Source organism: Tenrec ecaudatus, chromosome 10, assembly GCF_050624435.1.
Source record: "Tenrec ecaudatus isolate mTenEca1 chromosome 10, mTenEca1.hap1, whole genome shotgun sequence".
Classification (NCBI taxonomy): Eukaryota; Metazoa; Chordata; class Mammalia; order Afrosoricida; family Tenrecidae; genus Tenrec; species Tenrec ecaudatus.
In genome coordinates, this window is record NC_134539.1 from 87,618,891 (window position 1) to 87,629,841 (window position 10,951).

Genomic DNA, 10,951 nt, shown 5'->3' on the forward strand with positions numbered 1-10,951 from the left:
CAGCAGGCTTCTTGTGTAAGTCTTTTGGGTTCTCTCTATACGGGACCATATCATCTGCAAGTAGAGTTTCACTTCTTTGCCTATTTGTATTCCCTGATTTTCTTTTGTTTCTGATAGTTCTGGCTAAGACTTCTAGTGGTGATAGCAGGCATCCTTGTCTGGTCCCCATTTTCAGAGAAAATGTCCCTAGTTTTTACCCATTGAGCATAGTGTTGGCTGTTGGTTTTTCATATATGGCTTTCACTATACTGAGGAGTTTCCCTTTTATTCCTATTTTGTCGCGTGTTTTTATCAAAAGTGGGCGTTGCATGCCTTTTCTGCATCTATGGATATGATCATGTGGTTTTCTCCTTTGACTTGTTTATATAGTGGATTGCATTGATAGTTTTTCACTTGTTGAACCATCCCCGCATCCCTAGAATGAATCCCACTTGGTCGCAGTGAATTATTTTTTTGATATGTTATTGAATTCTTTTTGCCAAGCTTTTATTTAGGTATGTCTCTGTGCAGGATAGACATTTGTGGGGTCTTTGCCTGGTTTTGGTATCAGGTTTATGTTCACTTCACAGAAGGGATTTGGGAATTTGTTGTCGTTTTCTACATTCTGGAATAGTGTGTGTAGTATTGGTGACAGGTATTCTCTGAATATTTGGTAGAACTACCCTGTGAGGCCGTAACTATCTGGTCCTAGGCTACTGTTGGCTGGAAGTTTCTCTTTTTTTAATTTGTAACTGGCATTTTATTGGTTGTTTTGAGATCAATATAGAGCCATTAACAATTTGTACACAATTTTTTTGCATATTTTATTTGGAAATGTTTTAAAACAAAGAAATGAAATGTTAGTGGCACCACATATCATGAGTTTATTATGAAAGAGAGATTTGGTGATTCTTTGCATGATGAGAGATTTCAGAACTTCAGTGGAAAGGGCAGCTTCACATGATGCCATTTCAACAGTCGTTTCCTCTGGTTCACATACTTCCCAAGAATGCCACCCTCTCGAAATAAATCATCCTTGTCATCTGGGACTACATTGGTGCCTCCAGATTCAGGGAGAACTTTATCTCCAACTCTCACACTCACTGGTTCAATCTCTCCACCCTCTCCTTTCGAGCTCGACCCAACAGCTATGACTTTTGGTTACAGTTTCAGCGCCACTCCTTTCCACCAATATTCCGTCAAAGAGGGGAAGAAACTTTCAAAATGCCCGTCCTGCCAAGACGCTTGGGTGGCCGCAGCAGGTACCCCTCTCACGCTGCGCCGCTGCAAGGACCACAATTCTTCTTCTTTTGTATAAAACATTCCGTTTATTGGTCTTCTCCCCTCCCCCACCCCCGGATTGTAGCTGAGTCATTATACTTGTAGCCTGTCAGCATCCACTGGTCCATTTCTTGATGCTCCTGAGGAACTGGTTGTTTCCGCAGAGGTTCAAGGGAAGGCCTTTGGAGACGTGTACAAGTTCCTTTTATATATTAACAAAGGATTTACTTACTTGCAACATTTCATCATGCACAGGGTTTTACTTCCTAAGATTTGTGCTGCCTTTGCTTTGTTTTTAGACTTCAAGCGTGTTGGCTCACTTTGTGAAAGACATTCCTGGCCTTCTGCCCGATTCGTTTGTTCTTGGCCATCTTTGCTGCATGCGTCCAAGTGCTCAAGCCCCAGTGATGCCCTCGGCAGGATCCAGTTACTTCTGGGGGAGCCACAATCCACAAACCAAAATCCTAAAATGCCATGTAGACACCGTTCTTTTCTAAGTTCCAGTGACCTTCCTTCCAGCTTTAAATTTGGAAGCAGTTTTTAAAAAGAGGTTACAAAGTACCATTATCTTCAAATATCGATAAGCTGTTACACCTTAAGACCCACTAATTCACAATTTAATGTCATACACACTACACAAATGTTCAACCCTTCCCCGCATATAGCCAAGTTATCAGGAGAACGGAATTATTAAGACCAAAGGCGTTACAGAACGCACACCATTCTGACAAGAAAGCCATGATGACAAAATGGTTTTTAGCCACAATTCTATTTTAAAAACCCTGACACCCCTTTTGCACTTGCCAGAAGCCCATTCACAGTCACAGTTGAAGATGTACCCGAGACAGCACAAGAGGAGTCCATTGAACTTATTAACAGTGATGCAGCGAGAACTGATTTCTCTACAATGCCAGTTACAAAATTCTGGATCAAGTGTTTGCAGTCACATCCTGTTCTGTCTGAGACTGTGTTGCGCCTCCTTCTTCCATTTCCAACAACATATCTTTGTGAAACAGGGTTTTCCAGCTTGTTGGTTTATCAAGTCTAAATACAGAAGTAGACTTGTTGTGGAAGATGATCTTCGTTGTGCTCTTGCAAACACTGCCCCGAGAATGTCTGATCTGGTGAGAAAGAAGCTATCTCAACCTTCACACTGACCGTTTTTTACACATACTGTGGCAAAATGTAGCAATGTAGTTTACTGTTATTATATAAAGACTGTTAAGACAAAAATTCATTTATTTGTAATTGAAAGTATTTCACAATATAGTACATATTGTTTTTGTGATGAAAAAAAAAAACAACCCCAAAACCCCATGGAAACAAAACTTTAAATGTTCAAGTCATACAAATGCATGACAAGGGTCAATGACTCCAAATTGCCATTGACTATGTTTTATATTACGGATACATCCCCCCATCCCATGGAATGTGATGTTGACACCCAAGCAGTTAAACCTTCCAACAATTCAACATCCCACTATTTTCTGGTTGTACCAAAAAATAAACAACCAGTAAATTATGCCATGGCTTTAAAAAAGGCGGGGGGGGGGGGGGATGAAAGGGGATGATGTGGGATTTCCTCCTTCTTAAAAAAAATGCTTCTTTTTTAAAAAAATCATTTTAGTGGGGGCCTGTACAACTCTTACACAATCCGTGCATACATACATTACATGTCAAGCACATGTGTACATGTGTTGCCCTCATCGTTCTCAAAACATTCTTTCCACCTGAGCCCCTGGCACCAGCTCCTCATTTTCCCTCCCTCCCCGCTCCCCTCTCCCTCATGAACCCTTGATAATTGACAAATTATTAATTTGTCATATCTTACAGTGTCCTCTGTCTCCCTTCATCCACTTTCCTATTGTCTGCCCACCAGGGAGGAGGTTCTATGTAGATCCTTGTAATCAGTTCCCCCTTTCTACCCCACCTTCCCTAAAAAAAAAAATTCTTCTAGAGCTACTACAAAAACTTGTATTTCTAAGAGTTGATAAAAAATATTCCTCTGGATTGTAGAAGAAGGGCGCTAACAGGACCCAGTGATAAGCCATGGCAGGTAAACGTGTCAGACTGGGCTTCACTGATCACAGGCTGGACTCTCCTCATGTCTCCGTTGCTGGCAGGTAAATCTTCCGTTTCCTGCTTAGGGGCTTCTGCGAACCAGTCTGGTTCCCTGCGCTCACACTTTTTCTTTTTTTCCTGGAAGGTTTTACTATTGTGGTGGAGGGCACGTCACTCACTCCTTCTTGGTAGTCACCTTCCTCATGGCGACCACCACCTTGCTCTGCTCCTCTTCCTGTTGGCACCGATGTGTGACCTTAAGCACCCGCTTGCCCTTGGAGACCTGAGCAGCTCCATGGCCGAACTTCTAGGACTCAAAGCCACACACTGCCCAGATCATGTCCCCCACGGAGTTGGTGTGCGTGGTCAGGAGCCCACGGCCAGAGTGGTGCGTGACTGTGGTGCTGCTGCTCGCTGGCCTCCGCGGGGGAGGGGCTGCGTGCACTCTCCTTTCGGAAGAGTTAACCTTTCCTGCTGCTTATGTTGGTTTCGTCTCCACTTTCGCAGGTGCAGGCGTCACCGACAATCCTAGCAATATCCTCTTGGGCTCCTCCGCCAACACTCCTTCGGCCAAGCTGACCTTCCTTTGGGGCCTCTTGCCTGTGGGGAGGGTGCTTGCCTGGTGCCTTCAGACTGAGGGACACCTGGAGCTGGGCTGCCTTGGCTGCTGCTGCCCTGCCTGCTCCCAGAGCCACTAGGACCCGGGCAGAGCCAGTTTCTGAATGCTATTCTCTAGTTCTTTTGTTTGGGGTCTGTTGAGCTTTTGAACGTCTGTCTGCCCTAGTTTGCGTGGGTGATGTATTTCTAGGTCCAATTCTAAGTTGTTAAAATTTTGTGAGAGTGCAGTGTTTCTTAGTAGTGTGTTATTATTTCACTTGGATCTGCTGCGGCACAACTTTGCAGCTCTTATTCCAGGTATGGGCATCTTTTCTTTCTTTGTGACAATGATTTTTGTTAATCCTTTCAAAGACACACTTCTTGTCTTGATTTTTTCCAGATCATGTCTGCTCTGATCTTTATTATGTACCTCTTTTGTTGGAGGGTTTATGCTGTCCTTGTTCCAGATCTTGAAGGTGTTGTGCAGCGGTTCTCAACCTGTGGGTCGTGACCCCTTTGGGGGTCAAATGACCTTTTCACAGGGGTTGCCTAAGACCATCAGAAAACACATAAATATTTCACAATATATAATTACATATTGTTTTGTGATTAATCGCTACGCTTTCATTAGGTTTAATTATGTTCAATTTGTAACAATGAAATACATCCTGCATATCAGATTCTTAACAGTAGCAAAACTACAGTTCTGAAGTAGCAACAAAAACAATTTTATGGTTGGGGTCACCACAATATGAGGAATTGTATGTACAGGTGACAGCATTAGGAAGATTGAGAACCACTGTGTTAGGGTGTTGATTTTGGATTTCCCCACTTTTCATGTGTATCTTGATTTTGCTATAAATCGCCCTCTTTGCTGTGTTCCAAAGACTACGATGTTATAGTTCTGTTCCAAGGAATTTCCTTATTTCATCCCTTATTTGATTTATTATTTAATCATTTTTTAGTATTGTGTTCATTCTCCATGTTTGTCTTTATGCTTCTGTTCATTTTATTACTGATTTCTAGTTTCATAGTGTTGTGGTCTGAGAAGATAGGTTGTAAAATCTCAATTTTAAAAAAATGTGTTGAAGATGCTTTGTGATCTCATATGTGGCCTATTTTTGAGAATGCTACCTGTGCCCTGGAGAAGAACGATGCTGTTTCTATTCACTGGGGCCTCTGTATCAGTCTGTGAGCTCTAGTTTGCTGATTGTGACGTTGAGCTCTTTTGTGTCTTGACTGAGTTTCTTTGTTGCTGTTCTGCCTTTCCTTTAGTGTGGACTTTGGAATCCTCCTGTGATTAGAGTAGAGCAGTCTGTCTGTATGTTTCCTCGATTCGATTCGGTGAGGATTTCATTGATGTGCCTTGTAGGTCCCTTCATTGGGTGCATATGTTTATTATGGTTATCTCTACTTGGGCTATTGTTTCCTTGATCATTATGTTGGGTCGTTCTTGTCTTTTATGATGCTGTTTGCCTTGAAGTCTGTTTTTTCAGAGATTAGTATTGCTATACCTTTCTTTGGGTTGCCATTTCCTTGGTATGTTTTTGTCTAGCCTCTTATTTTTAGTCTGTTGATGCCTGCATTTCTGAGGTATGTTTCTTTTCTTTCCCTTTTTGTTTAAATCATTTTATTGGGGGCTCCTACAACTCTTACCACAAGCCATTAAACATCCATTATGTCAAGCACATTTGTACATTTGTTGCCATTATCATTCTCAAAATATTTGCTTTCTGCTTGAGCCCTTGGTATCAGCTCATTTTATTACCCCCCTCCCCGCTCCCCCCACCCTCATGAGCCCTTGATAATTTATAAATTATTAATTATAAATAATTAATGTTTCCCCTCTCCACCCCACCCTCCCTGCACCCTCCAGGCATCGCCCCTCTGAGGAATGTTTCCTATGGGCAGCATATTGACTGGTTTGCCTTCGTATCCATTCTGCTACTCTTTGTTTTTCCTGCTGAATTTGGCCCATTCATGTTCAATGAGATGATTGATATAGATTTGTTGCTGTCGTTTTGCTTTGTATTTGTGGGGGCTGTTGGGGGTAGTTTATTATTCCTGTATGGATGTTGTTCTGTGTGTTTGTTTTTGTGAGGAATTGCCTTGTATGTTGGTTTCAGGTGTGTGTGCTGTTGGTGATGGTTTTATGGCCATAGTACTTCCTTGAGAAATTTTTTGAAGTGGTATTGTTTTTGTGAATTCCTTTATTTCCTCCTTGTTTGGGAGAAATTACTCCCAATTTCTCCTTGTTTACTTCTCTATCATATTTGAGTGAATTCTTTCTGGATACACGCTTCTTGGTTGACATTGTTTTGTCCTTCAAGACTACGCACAGCTCCCCACTGCCTTCTTGCCTCATGGTTTCGGTTGGAAACCCTGTGATTATTCTAATCACTTCCCCTTTGTAAATAACTGTTCTTTTTTCTGTAGCTGCTTTTAGAAGTTTTTCCTTGTCATTGATGTTAGACACTGTGCTAATTAGATGATTTTATATCAACTATACACTTCTGGCAAGGGGGGCAGTCAAACTTGTCAGTCAGGCCCCAGCCTGATACTGTCTCCTTGGGAGTGTGAACTTCTCAAAGGAAGACCCTGGGATCCTTTCCTCTCTACCCCCTTTTGCCTTCCTGCTGCTGGAACTGGGTCACTGACCGTTAAGGTTGCTGGGGGCCTGCCATGTTTCCATGACACTGGATCCACACAGCTCTGCACCCCCAGGCTGTGATCATCCTGTATTCCTCATCGTTATATATGACTGTGTGAGTCTGAAGTGGGATTTAAGACTAGGATTGAATTTATAGACTTGATTAGACTGAGCTGGTATGCTTTCTTGATCTATAGTTACTTCCTCATATAAAGATCTGTCTTGTACATATGTGAGTGTCACTGGATTTGTTTCTCTAGTTAACCCAGCCTGATACAGAGACCTTGATGGCACTATGTTGGGGAGTTTTCCTTTTGGGGTCTCTCCTGATTGGAGTTCTTTCGGCTTCCCGAGTATAGCTATCTTTAACTCATTAGGAAGTGGGTAGATTTTTCTTGCAGCACTTCTTGGGTTATTCTCTTTGTGGACTCTTGTTTCTTCCTCTCTGGAATCCCCATAAAATATAGACTGCTCCTCTTGATTATACTCTACGTTGGTCTTAACATTTCTTCGGTCTCGTTTGCATCAATTTATATTATTTGTTCTTCTCTTATATTGGAATCTAAAGATTTGCCTTCAAGCTTGCTAATAGGGGTTTCTAGCTCTTGCTTTCTCTGTTTTTACAGTTTTGTGTAATTCCATTATCATAATGCTTGACTCTTTTGTTTCTATTTGGAGTTTTTCTTGTAATGTTTGTAGAGAACTTTCTAGCTTATCTATTCTTTCTCTTGTTGTTTCAGACTCTTCATCTGCTGTACAAGTGCAATTATAACTCTTGTGATAATTTCATAGACTGCTCAATTTCAGGCATTTCTTTTAGGTCTAGGTATTGTTTATTTTGTATTTCTTTCGTGTGTGTTGTTTCCTTGACATTTTAGTGTAGCTACTAGGGGTGGTAGAGAGGTGGGGTTGTGTAGAGATTATCAGTTAACTCTGATAAGGTGGTGCTGTGGAAGATGGTAGACCCTTAGGGGAGAGTGTTAAAATAAGGGCTAAGGAAGAGATCAAAGGATATAAAGGAATGTACTAGAGGAAGGAGAAAGAAAAAAGAGGAGGCAAAAGGTGGGATCACATAGTGTTAATTGGTAGATTATAAGAAAGAAAAATAGACCATAAAAAGTTTCCTTATTTTAAAAGAAAATTAAATTTCCTTATTTTATAAGGTTGAAGGAAAAGCCAATAATGATGATCAAAAATAAGAGAAAAAATTTAAGAATAGTATTAGCTGTTAAGATAAGAAGAAAAAAGAAGTATTGAAGAGAAGAAAAAAGATAATCCTAAAGAAATTAAAATATTAAAGTTAAAGGAGGAAAAAACAAGAGATAAAAATATTTAAAATACAGTCATGACCCCACTGCTGCCTCTCACTTCAGACTAGACCAGAGCATGCACACAGGTACAGATAAGAGTTAAGAGCTCATGGCACACAGAATCCTGGAACAGGAATAGAGATACCAGAAGGGTATGGGGAAGCAAAGGAGAGGAGGAGAGGAAGGGGGAACCAGTCACAATGATCATACACACATCCTTCTAGAGGGACAGACAATGAAACATGGAGGAAGGAAGACAGAGGTCTGTGTGAGATATGAAAATAATAACAATTTGTAATTTATCAAAGGGTCACAAGGGTAGGGGTGGAGGGAGGGAGGACAAAAAGAGGAGCTGATACCAAGGGTTCAGTAGGAAGTAAATGTCTAGTAAAAAATGATGGCAACACATGTACAAATATGCTTGATACACTTGATGTATGGATTGTTATAAGACCCCCCCAACAAAATGATATTTTAATTAAAAAGGAAAAATATCTTTAAAATGTAAATAGAAAAAATAATATTACAATATGACGCAAACAGCTATTAACATATGTGTGGGCTCTAAGTTCTGCTCAGGAGCGCTGGCTCTGATGTTTCCTGAAGAACGGGTGGGAATGATGAGTGGATTCTGAGCTGTGCTTGGCGCACAGCGGTGAACAGTTAAAGTCGTGGTGTGTGGGTGAGTGAATCCTCCTCGTCAGACACTCGGGGTGGCTAGAGGTGGAATATGTTTATGTTCTTTGGTATCCTTTGGTATTTTGACCACCTATAATTTTCCTAAATTCATGTTCTGCACATTCCAAGTTCTAATCATTAGAAGATGTTTGCAGCTGTTTCTCCTTACCTTGACTTGTGCCCCATCTGCAAACTAAGATCCTAAAGGATTCACTCTCACAGGGATTACCTCACTCACATCACCATCATTGCCTCTCTTCCCAGAAATCAGTCCTCTTCAGTCTCATTTCGGAGGGGCCCATCCTCTGGCATGAGTCTGACAATGTTCTCCTTCCTTGTTTAGCTTAAGCATCTGACAATGTTTTGAAGCTTTCAGCGGCTTCTTCCTCCACAATGTAATGTGAGACATTCCCTCCTTGAGAACAGAGAAACAGTGTGCCTCAGAAATAAGGGCCTACTGCTAGAAACACAATGACAGACTCTGGTAGGTGACTCTGGTAGATCTTTTAGTATATTCCTCACCTAGCCCAACCACCTCAACACCTCGCCCCCCACCCACCCCACCCCAGTGAGCTGCTCTTTTCTAAACGATCAAGCAATAACACATCTCTTATAACTTCCTCTTTCAATCGATAAAAATAACTAAATTTAACAGGAAGGCTTCCTATGATTAGTATCATCGCTGAAAACCTATTCTTGTGTACCTACCTTCTCTCTGTCCTACCCACCCAGCAACCATTCCTTCTGCATCTCCACACAAAACAATTTCCAGCTCTTATCTGATCTTCCTCCTCTAACAAAAAGAGCCAACCTTCCCTTACTTCTACACAACTCAGAATCTACACATCATCTACAGCTGGGCCACTATGCCACATAAACAGCAGCCAACAGTGGCCACCACAAAAAAACACACAAAAAAACAACCACGACAGAAAAGTCAACTGAAGATTGCCCAAGCCCAACAGAGTACCCTGAAGCAGCAGCCTGGAACAGCCAGAAAGAGAGTACAGGAGCATGATGTGTGTGATCATATAAGAGATCTGGGAATAAATCCTGAAAACAAAGGAAATAATTGAGATAATAAAAACTCGGAAGTTAAATAACATGTTAGCAGAAATTTATAACAAATAATAACACAGTATAAGAGCTGAGCAATAAAATAGGAGAACAGGAAAATCGAATAAGTGACCTCGAAGACAACCAAGTAGACTTCAGCAAATGAGAGAAATAATCAAACAAAAAAGCAAAAGAATCTGAGGAAAGCCTGCGGATGAGCTGGGAGGCCATTACAGATAGTACTGTAAGGGAATTCGTGTGAGAAAACTCCCCCAGTAGTACAAAGGAGGAGATTATAACCTCCGGGAAGCATAGAGAACAGCAACTAGATTAAATCACGCCCCGCCTCCCCCAAGAATACAAAAAGCACAAAACACATCAATACATACAAGAGTCAAATTATCCACCTTCAAGGGAAAAGAGACTCCTGAGAGCAGCTAGAGAGAGAAAACACTGTCCCGTACAAAGGTAGACATGTAAGAATAAGCTCAGGCCTCCCCACAGAAACCACACAGGAGGAAGAAATTAGAGCAGTATATTCCAAAGTGAAAAGACAAAATTTTCCACCCAAGAATTCTATATCCAACAAAGCTATCCATCAAATTTGAAGGAAAAATAAAAGTATTCTCAAACAAGGAAATATAGAATTTGTTTTTTAAAAAAATAATATTGCAAAAAAATACTATCCAGTTCTTTCTGATCAGAAAGCCAACACCTGTAGCCCTTAAACATGAGACCACCACAAGGTGTAACACCACCCAGAAATCAGCACGTTGAAACAGTACCTCGAGTAATACAGATCTAGGGGGAACGAAGACAAGAATCAGCACACACACGAGAATGAAGAAAAATATCAAGCACAAATAATACGAGATGACAGTAACTAATATACATTTAGAATTAATAACGCTGAATGTCAATGGGCTAAACAGACCAATGAAAAGACCAAGAATAACAGACTAGATTAGGAAAGAAGATCCATCAATCTACTGCCTTCCAGAGATACCTCAACCCCCCTACAAGGGGAAGAACAACGGAAACCATGGGGAAAAGGAGACAGCGGTCAGTGTGATTTATGAAAATATTAATAATTTATCATCTATTAAGGGGTCACAAGGGGGGGGTAAAAAGAAGGCTCAATAGAAATTAATTGTGTAGAAAAGAATGATGGCAACAGATGTACAAATATGCCTGATAAAATGGATTGTAATAAGAATCGTAAAAGCCCTCGAAATGATTTAAAAAAGAGATACCTCAAACTCACAAACAAAAGTAGACAGAGTCAAAGGATGGCAAAAAGTTTACCAAAAGTTTGATTGCTAATGGCAATAAAATTAAA

The 10,951-nt window shown here is 40.9% G+C and overlaps 1 pseudogene; it reads right to left on the bottom strand.

Annotated features, from left to right (window-relative positions):
• Nucleotides 1–909: 909 nt before the first annotated feature.
• Nucleotides 910–1,354, bottom strand: LOC142458599 (10 kDa heat shock protein, mitochondrial pseudogene; annotated as a pseudogene).
• Nucleotides 1,355–10,951: the final 9,597 nt, after the last annotated feature.